The 19,250-nt window shown below is 42.3% G+C and overlaps 1 protein-coding gene across 1 annotated transcript in view; it reads left to right on the top strand.

Moving 5' to 3' along the window:
- Positions 1 to 19,250, top strand: part of gfra4a (GDNF family receptor alpha 4a) — a 302,557-nt gene that overhangs the window by 218,775 nt on the left and 64,532 nt on the right. The gene's annotated exons all lie outside the window — the stretch shown is intronic.

Here is a 19,250-nt window from a genome sequence, read left to right as displayed (position 1 = left end):
TCCTCTCTCCTATATCTCCTCTCTCCTATATCTCCTCTCTCCTATATCTTCTCTCCTCTATATCTCCTCTCTCCTATATCTCCTCTCCGCTATATCTCCTCTCCTCTATATCTCCTCTCTCCTATATCTCCTCTCTCCTCTCTTCTATATCTCCTCTCCTATATCTCCTCTCCTATATCTCCTCTCTCCTATATCTCCTCTCCTCTATATCTCCTCTCCTCTCTCCTATATCTCCTCTCCTCTCTCCTATATCTCCTCTCTCCTATATCTCCTCTCCTATATCTCCTCTCTCCTATATCTCCTCTCTTCTATATCTCCTCTCCTCTCTCCTATATCTCCTCTCCTCTCGCCTATATCTCCTCTCCTCTCTCCTATATCTCCTCTCCTCTCTCCTATATCTCCTCTCCTCTATATCTCCTCTCCTCTCTCCTATATCTCCTCTCCTCTCTCCTATATCTCCTCTCTCCTATATCTCCTCTCCTATATCTCCTCTCTCCTATATCTCCTCTCTCCTATATCTCCTCTCCGCTATATCTATATATCCTCTCTCCTATATCTCCTCTCTCCTATATCTCCTCTCCTCTATATCTCCTCTCCTCTCTCCTATATCTCCTCTCCTATATCTCCTCTCCTATATCTCCTCTCCTCTCTCCTATATCTCCTCTCCTATATCTCCTCTCCTATATCTCCTCTCTCCTATATCTCCTCTCCTCTATATCTATATCTCCTCTCTCCTATATCTCCTCTCTCCTATATCTCCTCTCCTCTATATCTCCTCTCCTCTCTCCTATATCTCCTCTCCTATATCTCCTCTCCTATATCTCCTCTCTCCTATATCTCCTCTCCTCTATATCTCCTCTCCTCTATATCTCCTCTCTCCTATATCTCCTCTCTCCTATATCTCCTCTCCTCTATATCTCCTCTCCTCTATATCTCCTCTCTCCTATATCTCCTCTCTCCTATATCTCCTCTCCTATATCTCCTCTCCTATATCTCCTCACTCCTATATCTCCTCTCTCCTATATCTCCTCTCTCCTATATCTCCTCTCTCCTATATCTCCTCTCTCCTATATCTCCTCTCCTCTCTCCTATATCTCCTCTCTTCTATATCTCCTCTCTCCTATATCTCCTCTCTCCTATATCTCCTCTCTCCTATATCTCCTCTCTTCTATATCTCCTCTCTCCTATATCTCCTCTCCTCTATATCTCCTCTCTCCTATATCTCCTCTCTCCTATATCTCCTCTCTCCTATATCTCCTCTCCTCTCTTCTATATCTCCTCTCTCCTATATCTCCTCTCCTCTCTTCTATATCTCCTCTCTCCTATATCTCCTCTCTCCTATATCTCCTCTCTCCTATATCTCCTCTCCTCTCTTCTATATCTCCTCTCTCCTATATCTCCTCTCTCCTATATCTCCTCTCTCCTATATCTCCTCTCTTCTCTTCTATATCTCCTATCTCCTATATCTCCTCTCTCCTATATCTCCTCTCTCCTATATCTCCTCTCCTCTATATCTATATCTCCTCTCTCCTATATCTCCTCTCTCCTATATCTCCTCTCTCCTATATCTCCTCTCCTCTATATCTCCTCTCTCCTATATCTCCTCTCTCCTATATCTCCTCTCTCCTATATCTCCTCTCTCCTATATCTCCTCTCTCCTATATCTCCTCTATATCTATATCTGCTGTTAATGATAATGCTGAGGATTTCCTCAAAGTTGTTGTTGACACAAATCCCACTGTAGTTATTGTGGTCAAATTGCCTCCACGTTTGTGGATTGGGGTGATCAGTCCTTGGTTCCAAATATTGGGGAAGATACCAGAGCTGAGGATTATGTTGAAGAGTTTTAGTATAGCCAATTGGTAATTTGTGGTCTGTATATTTGATCATTTCAGTGAGAATACCATCAACACCACAGGCCTTTGTGGGTTGGAGGGTTTGTATTTTGTTCTGTAGTTCATTCAATGTAATTGGAGAATCCAGTGGGTTCTGGTAGTCTTTAATAGTTGATTCTAAGATTTGCTGTTTGTTCTTTGTTATAGGGCCAAAAAGATTGGAGAAGTGGTTTCTCCACACATCTCCGTTTTGGATAGATAACTCTTCATGTTGTTGTTTAGTGTTTTCCAATTTCCCCAGAAGTGGTTAGAGTCTATGGATTCTTCAATTACATTGAGCTGGTTTCTGACGTGCTGTTCCTTCTTTTCTGTAGTGTATTTCTGTATTGTTTTAGTGATTCACCATAGTGAAGGCGTAGACTCAGGTTTTCTGGGTCTCTATGTTTTTGGTTGGACTGGTTTCTCAATTTCTTTCTTAGGTTTTTGCATTCTTCATCAAACCATTTGTAATTGTTGTTAATTTTCTTCGGGTTTTCTGTTTGATATTTTTTGATTTGGTAGGGGAGCTGAGAGGTCAAATATACTATTAAGATTTTCTACTGCGAAGTTTATACCTTCACTATTACAGTGAAACGTTTTGTCCAGGAAGTTGTCTAAAAGGGATTGAATTTGTTTTTTGGTAGGTTTCCACACTACTTTCCTTCCATCTATTGCAATTCGTAATATTATTCAGTTCCTTTGGCTTTGCTCAGTTCAAGTAGACTTTGATTTTGCTGTGATCTGATAGGGGTGTCAGTGGGCTGACTGTGAACGCTCTGAGAGATTCTGGGTTAAGGTCAGTGATAAAGTAGTCTACAGTACTACTGCCAAGAGATGAGCTATAGGTGTACCTACCGTAGGAGTCCCCTCGAAGCCTACCATTGACTATGTACAAACCCAGCGTGCGACAGAGCTGCAGGAGTTGTGACCCGTTGTTGTTGGTTATGTTGTCATAGTTGTGTCTAGGGGGGGCATATGGGGGAGGGAATGCTGTCACCTCCAGGTAGGTGTTTGTCCCCCTGTGTGCTGAGGGTGTCAGGTTCTTGTCCAGTTCTGGCATTTAGGTCACCACAGACTAGTACATGTCCCTGGGCCTGGAAATGATTGATTTCCCCCTCCAGGATGGAGAAGCTGTCTTCATTAAAGTATGGGGATTCTAGTGGGGGGATATAGGTAGGATGGAGAAGCTGTCTTCATTATAGTATGGGGATTCTAGTGGGGGGATATAGGTAGGATGGAGAAGCTGTCTTCATTAAAGTATGGGGATTCTAGTGGGGGGATATAGGTAGGATGGAGAAGCTGTCTTCATTAAAGTATGGGGATTCTAGTGGGGGATATAGGTAGGATGGAGAAGCTGTCTTCATTATAGTATGGGGATTCTAGTGGGTGGATATAGGTAGGATGGAGAAGCTGTCTTCATTATAGTATGGGGATTCTAGTGGGGGGATATAGGTAGCACCCAGGAGGACATTATTCTCTGTTAAGATAATTTCCTTTGGAATTTCTAGCCAAATGTAAAATGTTCCTGTTTTGATTAATTTAATGGAGTGAGTTAGGTCTGCTCTATATCAAATTAGCATACCCCCTGAGTCTCTTCCCTGTTTCACACCTGGTAGTGTGGTGGATGGGACTACCAGCTCTCTGTAACCTAGAGGACAACCAGTGGGTCCGTCTCCTCTATACCACCTGGTAGTGTGGTGGATGGGACTACCAGCTCTCTGTAACCTAGAGGACAACCAGTGGGTCCGTCTCCTCTATACCACCTGGTAGTGTGGTGGATGGGACTACCAGCTCTCTGTAACCTAGAGGACAACCAGTGGGTCCGTCTCCTCTATACCACCTGGTAGTGTGGTGGATGGGACTACCAGCTCTCTGTAACCTAGAGGGCAACCAGTGGGTCCGTCTCCTCTATACCACCTGGTAGTGTGGTGGATGGGACTACCAGCTCTCTGTAACCTAGAGGGCAACCAGTGGGTCCGTCTCCTCTATACCACCTGGTAGTGTGGTGGATGGGACTACCAGCTCTCTGTAACCTAGAGGTCAACCAGTGGGTCCATCTCCTCTATACCACCCACCTGGTAGTGTGGTGGATGGGACTACCAGCTCTCTGTAACCTAGAGGGCAACCAGTGGGTCCATCTCCTCTATACCACCTGGTAGTGTGGTGGATGGGACTACCAGCTCTCTGTAACCTAGAGGGCAACCAGTGGGTCCGTTTCCTCTATACCACCTGGTAGTGTGGTGGATGGGACTACCAGCTCTCTGTAACCTAGAGGACAACCAGTGGGTCCATCTCCTCTATACCACCTGGTAGTGTGGTGGATGGGACTACCAGCTCTCTGTAACCTAGAGGACAACCAGTGGGTCCGTCTCCTCTATACCACCTACCTGGTAGTGTGGTGGATGGGACTACCAGCTCTCTGTAACCTAGAGGGCAACCAGTGGGTCCATCTCCTCTATACCACCCACCTGGTAGTTTGGTGGATGGGACTACCAGCTCTCTGTAACCTAGAGGACAACCAGTGGGTCCGTCTCCTCTATACCACCTGGTAGTGTGGTGGATGGGACTACCAGCTCTCTGTAACCTAGAGGGCAACCAGTGGGTCCGTCTCCTCTATACCACCTGGTAGTGTGGTGGATGGGACTACCAGCTCTCTGTAACCTAGAGGACAACCAGTGGGTCCGTCTCCTCTATACCACCCACCTGGTAGTGTGGTGGATGGGACTACCAGCTCTCTGTAACCTAGAGGGCAACCAGTGGGTCCATCTCCTCTATACCAGGTTTCTTGTAGGATGACAATGTCTGTCTCTTTAGGCCAAAGGCAGATGATCTCAGGCCTTGGATATTCCAGGATGAGATGGTGAAGGCTTTGTGTTCCATAAAGTGTCCAATGTTGTTAGTCGTGTGGTTTGGCCTCAGGCCAGTAAGTGTGAGCAGAGCCTGCTGAGCATCTGGTACATGCCATTGGCTTGGGCTAGTGTCAGAGTGGGGGTTGGGCCTGTTTGCCCGCTCCACGGCCTGGGCGTATGTGTGACTTCCATGTTGAGGCCCCCTTTGTGGGAGTTGGGGGTGCTTGGGATGGGCAGGAGTGGCATAGGTCTGATCTGAGGTGGGGCCTAAATGGGGTGTGGGCATGGTTGGCTTGGGGGGGTGTTGATTGGTTGGGGTGGGGGGTGTGGTCTGGATGTAGGTCCGGGGGGAGGTCCCGCAGGTCTGGGCGGGGTGTCTGTTGATACATCTCTGTTATCTACTAATCATGTCTGACCATCAGACCTATACATCTCTCTGTTATCTATTAATCATGTCTGACCATCAGACCTATACATCTCTGTTATCTACTAATCATGTCTGACCATCAGAACTATACATCTCTCTGTTATCTATTAATCATGTCTGACCATCAGACCTATACAGCTCTGTTATCTACTAATCATGTCTGACCATCAGAACTATACATCTCTCTGTTATCTATTAATCATGTCTGGCCATCAGACCTATACAGCTCTGTTATCTACTAATCATGTCTGACCATCAGAACTATACATCTCTCTGTTATCTATTAATCATGTCTGACCATCAGACCTATACAGCTCTGTTATCTACTAATCATGTCTGACCATCAGAACTATACATCTCTCTGTTATCTATTAATCATGTCTGACCATCAGACCTATACAGCTCTGTTATCTACTAATCATGTCTGAACATCAGACCTATACAGCTCTGTTATCTACTAATCATGTCTGACCATCTGACCTATACATCTCTGTTATCTATTAATCATGTCTGACCATCAGACCTATACATCTCTCTGTTATCTACTAATCATGTCTGAACTGTCAGGTAGCAGAGCAAAAAGCAGGGGGAGAGATTAGACATTGGAAAATACATCAGAGACTGTTGTACTCTGACTGTAGACTATAGAGACTGTAGTACTCTGACTGTAGACTATAGAGACTGTAGTACTCTGACTGTAGACAATAGAGACTGTAGTACTCTGACTGTAGACAATAGAGACTGTAGTACTCTGACTGTAGACAATAGAGACTGTAGTACTCTGACTGTAGACAATAGAGACTGTAGTACTCTGACTGTAGACAATAGAGACTGTAGCACTCTGACTGTAGACTATAGAGACTGTATCACTCTGACTGTAGACTATAGAGACTGTAGTACTCTGACTGTAGACAATAGAGAGTGTAGTACTCTGACTGTAGACAATAGAGACTGTAGTACTCTGACTGTAGACAATAGAGACTGTAGTACTCTGACTGTAGACAATAGAGACTGTAGTACTCTGACTGTAGACTATAGAGACTGTTGTACTCTGACTGTAGACAATAGAGACTGTATCACTCTGACAGTAGACAATAGAGACTGTAGTACTCTGACTGTAGACTATAGAGACTGTAGTACTCTGACTGTAGACTATAGAGACTGTAGTACTCTGACTATAGAGACTGTAGTACTCTGACTGTAGACTATAGAGACTGTAGTACTCTGACTGTAGACAATAGAGACTGTAGTACTCTGACTGTAGACTATAGAGACTGTTGTACTCTGACTGTAGACAATAGAGACTGTATCACTCTGACAGTAGACAATAGAGACTGTAGTACTCACTGTAGACTATAGAGACTGTAGTACTCTGACTGTAGACTATAGAGACTGTAGTACTCTGACTGTAGACTATAGAGACTGTAGTACTCTGACTGTAGACAATAGAGACTGTAGTACTCTGACTGTAGACAATAGAGACTGTAGTACTCTGACTGTAGACTATAGAGACTGTAGCACTCTGACTGTAGACAATAGAGACTGTAGTACTCTGACTGTAGACAATAGAGACTGTAGTACTCTGACTGTAGAGACTGTAGTACTCTGACTGTAGACTATAGAGACTGTAGTACTCTGACTGTAGACAATAGAGACTGTAGTACTCTGACAGTAGACAACAAGAGTGTGTTGTAGAAGTTAACAAGAAGACTATAATGTTGAAATCCATTTCCCTTTAGCTCAGTGTTCTACAGACCTCTAGGAGTATAACGTGTTTATCCATTTCCCTTTAGCTCAGTACTCTGAAGTGCTCTGTATTCTGAAGCTGTCTGCCTGTATTAGTCCGGAACAAACACAATGTAATGACATTTCTTTATGTCATTAAATGCACGTTCTTCTCTCTCTCACTCTATTGACTCTCCCTCTCTCTCTCTCTCTGCCTTCGTCTCTGACTCTCCCTCTCTCTCTCTCTCTGCCTTCGTCTCTGACTCTCTCTCTCTCTCTCTGCCTTCGTCTCTGACTCCCCCTTTCTCTCTCTCTGCCTTCGTCTCTGATTCCCCCTTTCTCTCTCTCTGCCTTCGTCTCTGACTCCCCCTTTCTCTCTCTCTGCCTCCGTCTCTCCCTCTCTCTCTCTCTCTCTGCCTCCGTCTCTGAGTTGACGACTCATGGTGCAATCATAACAACATACAGGAACCGAAGTCCTTTTGTTCACCTGACCAATAATTGCTTACAATCAAATGCCGACCGCATTATCTTCCATGAAAATTCTCTTAGATTATAGTCACAGCCGTGTATATCCCCTCCAAGCAGACACCTCAACGGCCCTGAAAGAACTTCACTGGACTCTATATAAACTGGAAACCATATATCCTGAGGCTGCATTTATTGTAGCTGGGCTAATTTGAGAAAGCTAATTTGAGAACAAGGCTACCTAAATTCTACCTGCACATTGATTGTAGTACCCACTCGAGCAAAACATTGGACCCCTGCTACTCTAACTTCCGCAATGCATACAAGGCCCTCCCCCGCCCTCCCTTCGGCAAATCTGACCACGACTCCATCTTGTTGCTCCCCTCCTATAGGCATAAACTAAAACAGGAAGTGCCCGTACTTAGGTCTAGCCAATGCTGATCTGACCAATCGGATTCCACGCTTTAAGATTGCTTCGATCACGTGGACTGGGATATGTTCCGGATAGCCTCAGACAATAACATCGACGTATACGTTGACTCGGTGAGTGAGTTTATTAGGAGATGTTGTACCCACTGTGACTATTAAAACCTTTCCTAACCAGAAACAGTGAATTGATGGCAGCATACGCACAAAACTGAAAGCGTAAACCACCACATTTAATCATGGCAAGGCGACTGGAAACATGACCGAATTCAAACAGTGTAGCTATTCCCTCCGCAAGGCAATCAAACAAGCAAACCGTCAGTATAGAGACAAAGTAGAGCCGCAATTCAACGGCTCAAACACGAGACGTATGTGGCAGGGTCTACAGATAATCACCGATTTCAAAAAGAGAACCAGGCCCATCGGAGACGTCGACATCTCGCTCCCAGACAAACTAAACAACTTCTTTGTGTGCTTTGAGGACAATACAGTGCCACCGACACGGCCCACTACCAAAGACTGTGGGCTCTCCTTCTCCGTGGCCGACGTGAGTAAAACATTTAAACGTGTTAACCCTCGCAAGGCTGCCGGCCCAGATGGCATTCCTAGCCGCGTCCTCGGAGGATGCGCAGACCAGCTGGCTGGTGTGTTTATGGACATATTCAATCTCTCCCTATCCCAGTCTGCTGTCCCCACATGCTTCAAGATGTCCACCATTGTTCCTGTACCCAAGAAAGCAAAGGTAACTGAACTAAATGACTATCGCCCCGTAGCACTCACTTCTGTCATCATGAAGTGCTTTGAGAGACTAGTCAAGGATCATATCACCTCTACCTTACCTGACACCCTAGACCCACTCCAATTTGCTTACCGCCCCAATAGGTCCACAGACGATGCAATTGCCATCACACTGCACACTGCCCTATCCCATCTGACAAGAGGAAATCCAATGTAAGAATGCTGTTCATTGACTACAGCTCAGCATTTAACACCATAGTACCCTCCAAGCTCATCATTAAGCTCGAGGCCCTGGGTCTGAACACCGCCCTGTGCAACTGGGTCCTGGACTTCCTGACGGGCCGCCACCAGGTGGTGAAGGTAGGAAACAACATCTCCACCTCGCTGATCCTCAACACTGGGGCCCCACAAGGGTGTGTTCTCAGCCCTCTCCTGTACTCCCTGTTCACCCATGACTGCGTGGCCATGCACGCCTCCAACTCAATCATCAAGTTTGCAGACGACACTACAGTGGTAGGCTTGATTACCAACAACGACGAGACGGCCTACAGGGAGGAGGTGAGGGCCCTCGGAGTGTGGTGTCAGGAAAATAACCTCTCACTCAATGTAAACGAAACAAAAGAGATGATCGTGGACTTCAGGAAACAGCAGAGGGAGCAGCCCCCCCTATCCATACCGACGGGACAGCAGTGAAGAAGGTGGAAAGTTTTAAGTTCCTCTACACATCACGGACAAACTGAAATGGTCCACCCACACAGATAGCATGGTGAAGAAGGCACAACAGCGCCTCTTCAACCTCAGGAGGCTGAAGAAATTTGACTTGTTAACTAAAACACTCACAAACTTTACAGATGCACAATCGAGAGCATCCTGTCGGGCTGTATCACCGCCTGGTACGGCAACTACTCCACCCACAACCGTAAGGCTCTCCAGAGGGTAGTGAGGTCTGCACAACGCATCACCGGGGACAAACTACCTGCCCTCCAGGACACCTACAACACCCGATGTCATAGGAAGGCAAAAAAGATCAACAAGGACAACAACCATCCGTGCCACTGCCTGTTCACCCCGCTATCATCCAGAAGGCGAGGTCAGTACAGGTGCATCAAAGCTGGGACCTGAGAGACTGAAAAACAGCTTCTATCTGAAGGCCATCAGACTGTTAAACAGCTTCTATCTCCAGGCCATCAGACTTTTAAACAGCCATCACTAACATAGAGAGGTTGCTGCCAACATACAGACTCAAATCATTGTCCACTTTAATAAATGTATTTAACAATGGCCACTTTAATAATAAAAAATTGGATGGAATAAATGTATCACTCGTCACTTTAAACATTGCCACTAATAATGTTTACATAACCTACATTACTCATCACATATGTATATACTGTATTTTATACCATCTACTGCATCTTGCCTATGCTGCACAGACATCGCGCATCCATATATTTACATGTACATATTCTTATTCCATCCCCTTACATTGTGTGTATAAGGTAGTCATTGTAAATTTGTTAGATTTGTCGTGTCTTTGGCATCATTAAAACTGAAGACGTATTTATCAAATAACTCTCTGTAATTATTATTATGCGATTAAACTGATTAATCATGTAACTGTAATTAACTAGGAAGTCGGGGCACCAAGGAAAATATTCAGATTACAAAGTTATAATTTTCCTAATATAACTTTCAGATATTTTAATATCTGATCAATTAGTCTTCGAATTAATGAATTATTATTTACCTCACGTTAGTCTCATTCCAAACATCAAAAATGGTTAATTATCTGTACGAACCCAGTCTTCACTATGAGTCATCCATACATCAATTGTCTTACATTTTACATTTTAGTCATTTAGCAGAGCGACTTACAGTAGTGAATGCATACATTTCGTTAAAATTTTTTTATTCTCCATACTGGTCCCCCATGGGAATCGAACCCACAACCCTGGCATTGCAAACACCATGCTCTTCCAACTGAGCCACACGGGACCAAAAATCACAGTCTTAAAATCATTTATTTACTAACTAAGTAATTCACAAAAACGCATAACAAACAGTAGATATGGTTATAAAGATATGATAGAGGAATGTGCCCTAGTGGGCTAAACCGGTATCGCGGCTTGTTAGACAAAAGGGGAGTGGGGGGTCATCTGAGGAGACACTACAGAGTTGAATATTATAACAATTGAAATGCTAATCCTTTGCACATGAACGCTCACTCATTCGGAAACAATGGCAATCAATATATATATTTACGCTCAGTGTGTCGTCGGGATCTCTGTTGAAAAGTTTGTTTCTGTTGGAGAGTCTGTCCACCCTCTCTCTCTCTCTCTCTCTCTCTCTCTGTCGTGGTTAGAATGGATAGTTCAGAGTAACATTCATTCATGTCGTTATAGAATAGCTGTTTTCGGCGGTTGTCGTTCTTCGCGTTCAATGATACCAAATTCCTAGCTGCAGACTAGTAATTAATATCAAAGACTTGTTCTTATTCTGTCGGTATCTATAGTCTAAGAGTTTAACGATGTGGTATGGTTAAAAGTTCAGCAAGAGAAATGCAAATCTCAAACCTTGGCCCTCTCGTTATCGAGGTAAGCTGGTCTGGTGATAGAACACCCAGGTCGGAACATAGAAAAAGGGCTGTCCCATGATGCCAGGTCCTGTCTGTGCCCCTGGGGGTGTGCCAAGCACTTAGTGAAACTTTAAACAGAAATACAATTCTCTCACATTAACATCATTACATAGCATCCCATCATCTCACAAATAGCTTCATCTTTATTCATTCATTTTATACAACCATTAGATGTAAGTTTCATACCTGAGACTCTTCTATAAACATGGTTATGGTAATGTGGCGGTATTGTCTCTCATGAGTTTCACAAAATTGTACCAAACGGACCAGTTCGTAGCTGGATTCTTCACCGATCTTTTATACCTTCTCCAGAACATAAATGTCGTTTGGTTCTCCAGTCCTGTGAGGTGTAAGAAATTCCTTTATCCTCTCTATGAAAACTCACTCACACAATTCCTAGAGGATCTCCTCATAGGAATTTACGACCTCTTCTGACAGTGCCTGGTGTCAGGAGTATAGAGGTAGGGGGGTGGTGCATAGAAAAGGGCTGGTGCAGAGGGAGGGGGGGTATAGTGCTCGATGCACCCAAAGAGGGCATCGTCATGACAGATTACTTGTTAAATATTACTGCGCTGTCGGAACTAGAAGCACAAACATTTCGCTAAACTCGCATTAACATCTGCTAAACATGTGTATGTGACCAATACAATTTAATTTGATTTAATTTGACTCTCTCTACCTCTCCTTCTTTCAGTTCAATTCAAAGGGTTTTATTGGCATGGGAAACATATGTTAACATTGCCAAAGCAAGTGAACTAGATAATAAACAAAAGTGATATAAACAATAACAATTAACAGTAAACATTACAATCATAAAAGTTCCAAAATAATAAAGACATTTCTACCATATTATGTGAAAATAGTTAAAGTATGAATGGGAAAATAAATAAACATAAATATGGGTTGTATTTATAAAGGTGTTTGTTCTTTCTTCACTGGTTGACCTTTTCTTGTGGCAACAGGTCACACATCTTGCTGCTGTGATGTCACACTGTGGTATTTCACCCAGTAGATATGGAAGTTTATCAAAATGGGTTTTTTTTTTAAAATTATTTGTAGGTCTGTGTAATCTGAGAGAAATATGTTTCTCCAATATGGTCATACATTTGGCAGGAGGTTAGGAAGTGCAGCTCAGTTGGGTCTAATTGTGTTGCTGTCCTGGGGCTCTGTGGGGTCTGTTTGTGTTTGTGAACAGAGCCCCAGGACCAGCTTGCTTAGGGGACTCTTCTCCAGGTTCATCTCTCTTTGTTATGGAAGGTTTGGGAATCGCTTCCTTTTAGGTGGTTATAGAATTTAACGGCTCTTTTCTGGATTTTGATATTTAGCTGGTATTGGCCTAATTCTGCTCTGCATGCAGGGTACGCTGCATGCTGTACCCAGAGGATATTTTTGGAGAATTCTGCATGCTGAGTTTCAATTTGGTGTTTGTCCCATTTTGTGAATTCTTGGTTGGTGAGCAGGACCCCAAACCTCACAACCATAAAAGGCAATGGGTTCTATAACTGATTCATGTATTTTTTTAGCCAGATCCTAATTGGTATGTTGAATTTAATGTTCCTTTTGATGGCATAAAAGGCCCTTCTTGCCTTGTCTCTCAGCTCTTTCAAAGCTTTGTGGAAGTTACCTGTGACGCTGATGTTTAGGCCGAGGTATATATCGTTTTTTGTGTGCTCTGGGGCACCGGTGTCTAGATGGAATTTGTATTTGTATCTCTCTCTCGCTTCTCCCTCTTTTTCCCTCATCCACTCCCTCTCTCTCTCTGCCTCAGTCTCTTTCTCTCTCTGCCTCTCCCTCTGTCTCTGCCTCTCCCTCTGTCTCTGTCTCTTCACCCCTTCAGTCTCTCTCTCTGCATCTGTCTCTGACTCTCACTACCGCTCTCTGCCTCTGTCTCTCTCTCTCCTTCTTGCTCTCCCTCATCTCTCTCTCTCTCTCTCTCTCTCTGCCTCTGTCTCTCTCTCTCTCTCTCTCTCTCTCTCTGCCTCTGTCACTGACTCTCTCTTTCCCTCCCTCCCTCCCTCTACTAATTTGCAGTAGCTATAAAAAGAGCCTTTTGGTTGTTGTGTTGGCCTGGGATTCAAGTAAATCACTGATGATAATTAGGTTGGGAGTCTCTCTCTGTCAAGTTGCTGAGTGTCTTAATTTCTCTAAATCTTCCTGTTCATTAACGGAGATTTCTGCTGTACTACCATCAGAAACATGACATAGCACTTCAGAAACATGACATAACACTTCAGAAACATGACATAACACATCAGAAACATGACATTATTAGTCCTAACCCATGTCTGCTATACTGTTGTCTGTTTGTAGCTCCTACTGACCTCTTGCCAGGTTGCCCTGAAAACACCGAACACCTTGTTGTTTTTGTTAGTGTGTGGACTCATCTCGGGCGGCATGCTCTCTGTGCTGTTATCTGTGGGAGTAGAAGGACAAAATAGGTTTTTAACCTCAACAATCTTTCCTAGTTATTATTAAACAATTTATTGGATTTATTTATGGTTTATTTATTTTTTATTTATTCAGGAAAAACCCCATTGAGACCAGGGTTTCATTCCCAAAAGTGCCCTGACCACAATAACACAACAATCAAATACAATATGACATACGATATCATGAGCTGTTCCTAACCTGTACTGTGTGTGTTCTCAAAAAGCAACATAGTCTCAGAGCACTTTCTATTATTCTGTACGTAAATGCAAGACACTTCATTTTCTATGATATGTTACATATCACCTAGTACTAACCAGTAGTATCACCTACAGTAGTACTAACCAGTAGTATTACCTAGTCCTAACCAGTAGTATTACCTAGTCCTAACCAGTAGTATCACCTACAGTAGTACTAACCAGTAGTATCACCTACAGTAGTACTAACCAGTAGTATTACCTACAGTAGTACTAACCAGTAGTATTACCTAGTACTAACCAGTAGTATCACCTACAGTAGTACTAACCAGTAGTACCACCTACAGTAGTACTAACCAGTAGTATCACCTACAGTAGTACTAACCAGTAGTATCACCTACAGTAGTACTAACCAGTAGTATTACCTAGTCCTAACCAGTAGTATCACCTACAGTAGTACTAACCAGTAGTATTACCTAGTCCTAACCAGTAGTATCACCTACAGTAGTACTAACCAGTAGTATTACCTAGTCCTAACCAGTAGTATCACCTACAGTAGTACTAACCAGTAGTATTACCTAGTCCTAACCAGTAGTATCACCTACAGTAGTACTAACCAGTAGTATCACCTACAGTAGTACTAACCAGTAGTATTACCTACAGTAGTCCTAACCAGTAGTATTACCTACAGTAGTACTAACCAGTAGTATTACCTAGTCCTAACCAGTAGTACCACCTACAGTAGTACTAACCAGTAGTATTACCTAGTACTAACCAGTAGTATTACCTAGTACTAACCAGTAGTATTACCTAGTACTAACCAGTAGTATTACCTAGTCCTAACCAGTAGTATTACCTACAGTAGTACTAACCAGTAGTATCACCTACAGTAGTACTAACCAGTAGTATCACCTACAGTAGTACTAACCAGTAGTATCACCTAGTCCTAACCAGTAGTACCACCTACAGTAGTACTAACCAGTAGTATTACCTAGTCCTAACCAGTAGTATTACCTACAGTAGTACTAACCAGTAGTATTACCTACAGTAGTACTAACCAGTAGTATTACCTAGTACTAACCAGTAGTATTACCTAGTCCTAACCAGTAGTATCACCTACAGTAGTACTAACCAGTAGTATTACCTAGTACTAACCAGTAGTATTACCTACAGTAGTACTAACCAGTAGTATTACCTACAGTAGTCCTAACCAGTAGTATCACCTACAGTAGTACTAACCAGTAGTATCACCTACAGTAGTACTAACCAGTAGTATTACCTAGTCCTAACCAGTAGTACCACCTACAGTAGTACTAACCAGTAGTATTACCTAGTCCTAACCAGTAGTATCACCTACAGTAGTACTACCCAGTAGTATTACCTACAGTAGTACTAACCAGTAGTATTACCTAGTCCTAACCAGTAGTATCACCTACAGTAGTACTAACCAGTAGTATTACCTAGTCCTAACCAGTAGTATCACCTACAGTAGTACTAACCAGTAGTATTACCTAGTCCTAACCAGTAGTATCACCTACAGTAGTACTAACCAGTAGTATTACCTAGTCCTAACCAGTAGTACCACCTAGTACTAACCAGTAGTATTACCTACAGTAGTACTAACCAGTAGTATCACCTACAGTAGCACTAACCAGTAGTATTACCTAGTCCTAACCAGTAGTATCACCTACAGTAGTACTAACCAGTAGTATTACCTAGTCCTAACCAGTAGTACCACCTAGTACTAACCAGTAGTATTACCTACAGTAGTACTAACCAGTAGTATTACCTAATCCTAACCAGTAGTATCACCTACAGTAGTACTAACCAGTAGTATCACCTACAGTAGTACTAACCAGTAGTATTACCTAGTCCTAACCAGTAGTACCACCTACAGTAGTACTAACCAGTAGTATTACCTAGTCCTAACCAGTAGTATCACCTACAGTAGTACTAACCAGTAGTATTACCTAGTCCTAACCAGTAGTATTACCTACAGTAGTACTAACCAGTAGTATTACCTAGTCCTAACCAGTAGTACCACCTACAGTAGTACTAACCAGTAGTATCACCTACAGTAGTACTAACCAGTAGTATTACCTAGTACTAACCAGTAGTATCACCTACAGTAGTACTAACCAGTAGTATTACCTAGTACTAACCAGTAGTATTACCTACAGTAGTACTAACCAGTAGTATTACCTAGTCCTAACCAGTAGTATTACCTACAGTAGTACTAACCAGTAGTATCACCTACAGTAGTACTAACCAGTAGTATTACCTAGTCCTAACCAGTAGTATCACCTACAGTAGTACTAACCAGTAGTATTACCTACAGTAGTACTAACCAGTAGTATCACCTACAGTATTACTAACCAGTAGTATTACCTAGTCCTAACCAGTAGTATCACCTACAGTAGTACTAACCAGTAGTATTACCTAGTCCTAACCAGTAGTATCACCTAGTACTAACCAGTAGTATTACCTAGTCCTAACCAGTAGTATCACCTAGTCCTAACCAGTAGTATCACCTAGTCCTAACCAGTAGTATCACCTACAGTAGTACTAACCAGTAGTATTACCTAGTCCTAACCAGTAGTATTACCTACAGTAGTACTAACCAGTAGTATCACCTACAGTAGTACTAACCAGTAGTATTACCTAGTCCTAACCAGTAGTATCACCTACAGTAGTACTAACCAGTAGTATTACCTAGTCCTAACCAGTAGTATCACCTACAGTAGTACTAACCAGTAGTATTACCTACAGTAGTACTAACCAGTAGTATTACCTACAGCAGTACTAACCAGTAGTATCACCTACAGTAGTACTAACCAGTAGTATCACCTACAATAGTACTAACCAGTAGTATTACCTACAGTAGTACTAACCAGTAGTATTACCTACAGTAGTACTAACCAGTAGTATTACCTACAGTAGTACTAACCAGTAGTATCACCTACAGTAGTACTAACCAGTAGTATCACCTACAATAGTACTAACCAGTAGTATTACCTACAGTAGTACTAACCAGTAGTATTACCTACAGTAGTACTAACCAGTAGTATTACCTACAGTAGTACTAACCAGTAGTACCACCTACAGTAGTACTAACCAGTAGTATTACCTAGTACTAACCAGTAGTATCACCTACAGTAGTACTAACCAGTAGTATTACCTAGTACTAACCAGTAGTATTACCTACAGTAGTACTAACCAGTAGTATTACCTAGTACTAACCAGTAGTATCACCTAGTACTAACCAGTAGTATCACCTACAGTAGTACTATCCAGTAGTATTACCTAGTCCTAACCAGTAGTATTACCTAGTACTAACCAGTAGTATCACCTACAGTAGTACTAACCAGTAGTATCACCTAGTACTAACCAGTAGTATCACCTACAGTAGTACTAACCAGTAGTATCACCTACAGTAGTACTAACCAGTAGTATTACCTAGTCCTAACCAGTAGTACCACCTACAATAGTACTAACCAGTAGTATCACCTACAGTAGTACTAACCAGTAGTATCACCTACAGTAGTACTAACCAGTAGTATTACCTAGTCCTAACCAGTAGTATCACCTACAGTAGTACTAACCAGTAGTTTTACCTAGTCCTAACCAGTAGTATCACCTACAGTAGTACTAACCAGTAGTATCACCTAGTACTAACCAGTAGTATCACCTACAGTAGTACTAACCAGTAGTATTACCTACAGTAGTACTAACCAGTAGTATTACCTAGTCCTAACCAGTAGTATCACCTACAGTAGTACTAACCAGTAGTATTACCTAGTCCTAACCAGTAGTACCACCTAGTACTAACCAGTAGTATCACCTACAGTAGTACTAACCAGTAGTATTACCTAGTACTAACCAGTAGTATTACCTACAGTAGTACTAACCAGTAGTATTACCTAGTCCTAACCAGTAGTATCACCTACAGTAGTACTAACCAGTACTATCACCTACAGTAGTACTAACCAGTAGTATCACCTACAGTAGTACTAACCAGTAGTATTACCTAGTCCTAACCAGTAGTATCACCTACAGTAGTACTAACCAGTAGTACCACCTACAGTAGTACTAACCAGTAGTATTACCTAGTCCTAACCAGTAGTATCACCTACAGTAGTACCAACCAGTAGTATTACCTAGTCCTAACCAGTAGTACCACCTACAGTAGTACTAACTAGTAGTATTACCTACAGTAGTACTAACCAGTAGTATCACCTACACTAGTACTAACCAGTAGTATAACCCAGTCCTAACCAGTAGTATCACCTACAGTAGTACTAACCAGTAGTATTACCTAGTCCTAACCAGTAGTACCACCTAGTACTAACCAGTAGTATTACCTAGTACTAACCAGTAGTACCACCTACAGTAGTACTAACCAGTAGTATTACCTAGTCCTAACCAGTAGTACCACCTACAGTAGTACTAACCAGTAGTATCACCTACAGTAGTACTAACCAGTAGTATTACCTAGTACTAACCAGTAGTATCACCTACAGTAGTACTAACCAGTAGTATTACCTAGTACTAACCAGTAGTATTACCTACAGTAGTACTAACCAGTAGTATTACCTAGTCCTAACCAGTAGTATTACCTACAGTAGTACTAACCAGTAGTATCACCTACAGTAGTACTAACCAGTAGTATTACCTAGTCCTAACCAGTAGTATCACCTACAGTAGTACTAACCAGTAGTATTACCTACAGTAGTACTAACCAGTAGTATCACCTACAGTATTACTAACCAGTAGTATTACCTAGTCCTAACCAGTAGTATCACCTACAGTAGTACTAACCAGTAGTATTACCTAGTCCTAACCAGTAGTATCACCTAGTACTAACCAGTAGTATTACCTAGTCCTAACCAGTAGTATCACCTAGTCCTAACCAGTAGTATCACCTAGTCCTAACCAGTAGTATCACCTACAGTAGTACAACCAGTAGTATTACCTAGTCCTAACCAGTAGTATTACCTACAGTAGTACTAACCAGTAGTATCACCTACAGTAGTACTAACCAGTAGTATTACCTAGTCCTAACCAGTAGTATCACCTACAGTAGTACTAACCAGTAGTATTACCTAGTCCTAACCAGTAGTATCACCTACAGTAGTACTAACCAGTAGTATTACCTACAGTAGTACTAACCAGTAGTATTACCTACAGCAGTACTAACCAGTAGTATCACCTACAGTAGTACTAACCAGTAGTATCACCTACAATAGTACTAACCAGTAGTATTACCTACAGTAGTACTAACCAGTAGTATTACCTACAGTAGTACTAACCAGTAGTATTACCTACAGTAGTACTAACCAGTAGTATCACCTACAGTAGTACTAACCAGTAGTATCACCTACAATAGTACTAACCAGTAGTATTACCTACAGTAGTACTAACCAGTAGTATTACCTACAGTAGTACTAACCAGTAGTATTACCTACAGTAGTACTAACCAGTAGTACC

Source organism: Salmo trutta, chromosome 25, assembly GCF_901001165.1.
Source record: "Salmo trutta chromosome 25, fSalTru1.1, whole genome shotgun sequence".
In the NCBI taxonomy this organism is placed as follows: Eukaryota; Metazoa; Chordata; class Actinopteri; order Salmoniformes; family Salmonidae; genus Salmo; species Salmo trutta.
The sequence above is the reverse complement of the archived record's forward strand: the minus strand, read 5'-3'. Positions and strand labels throughout refer to the sequence as shown.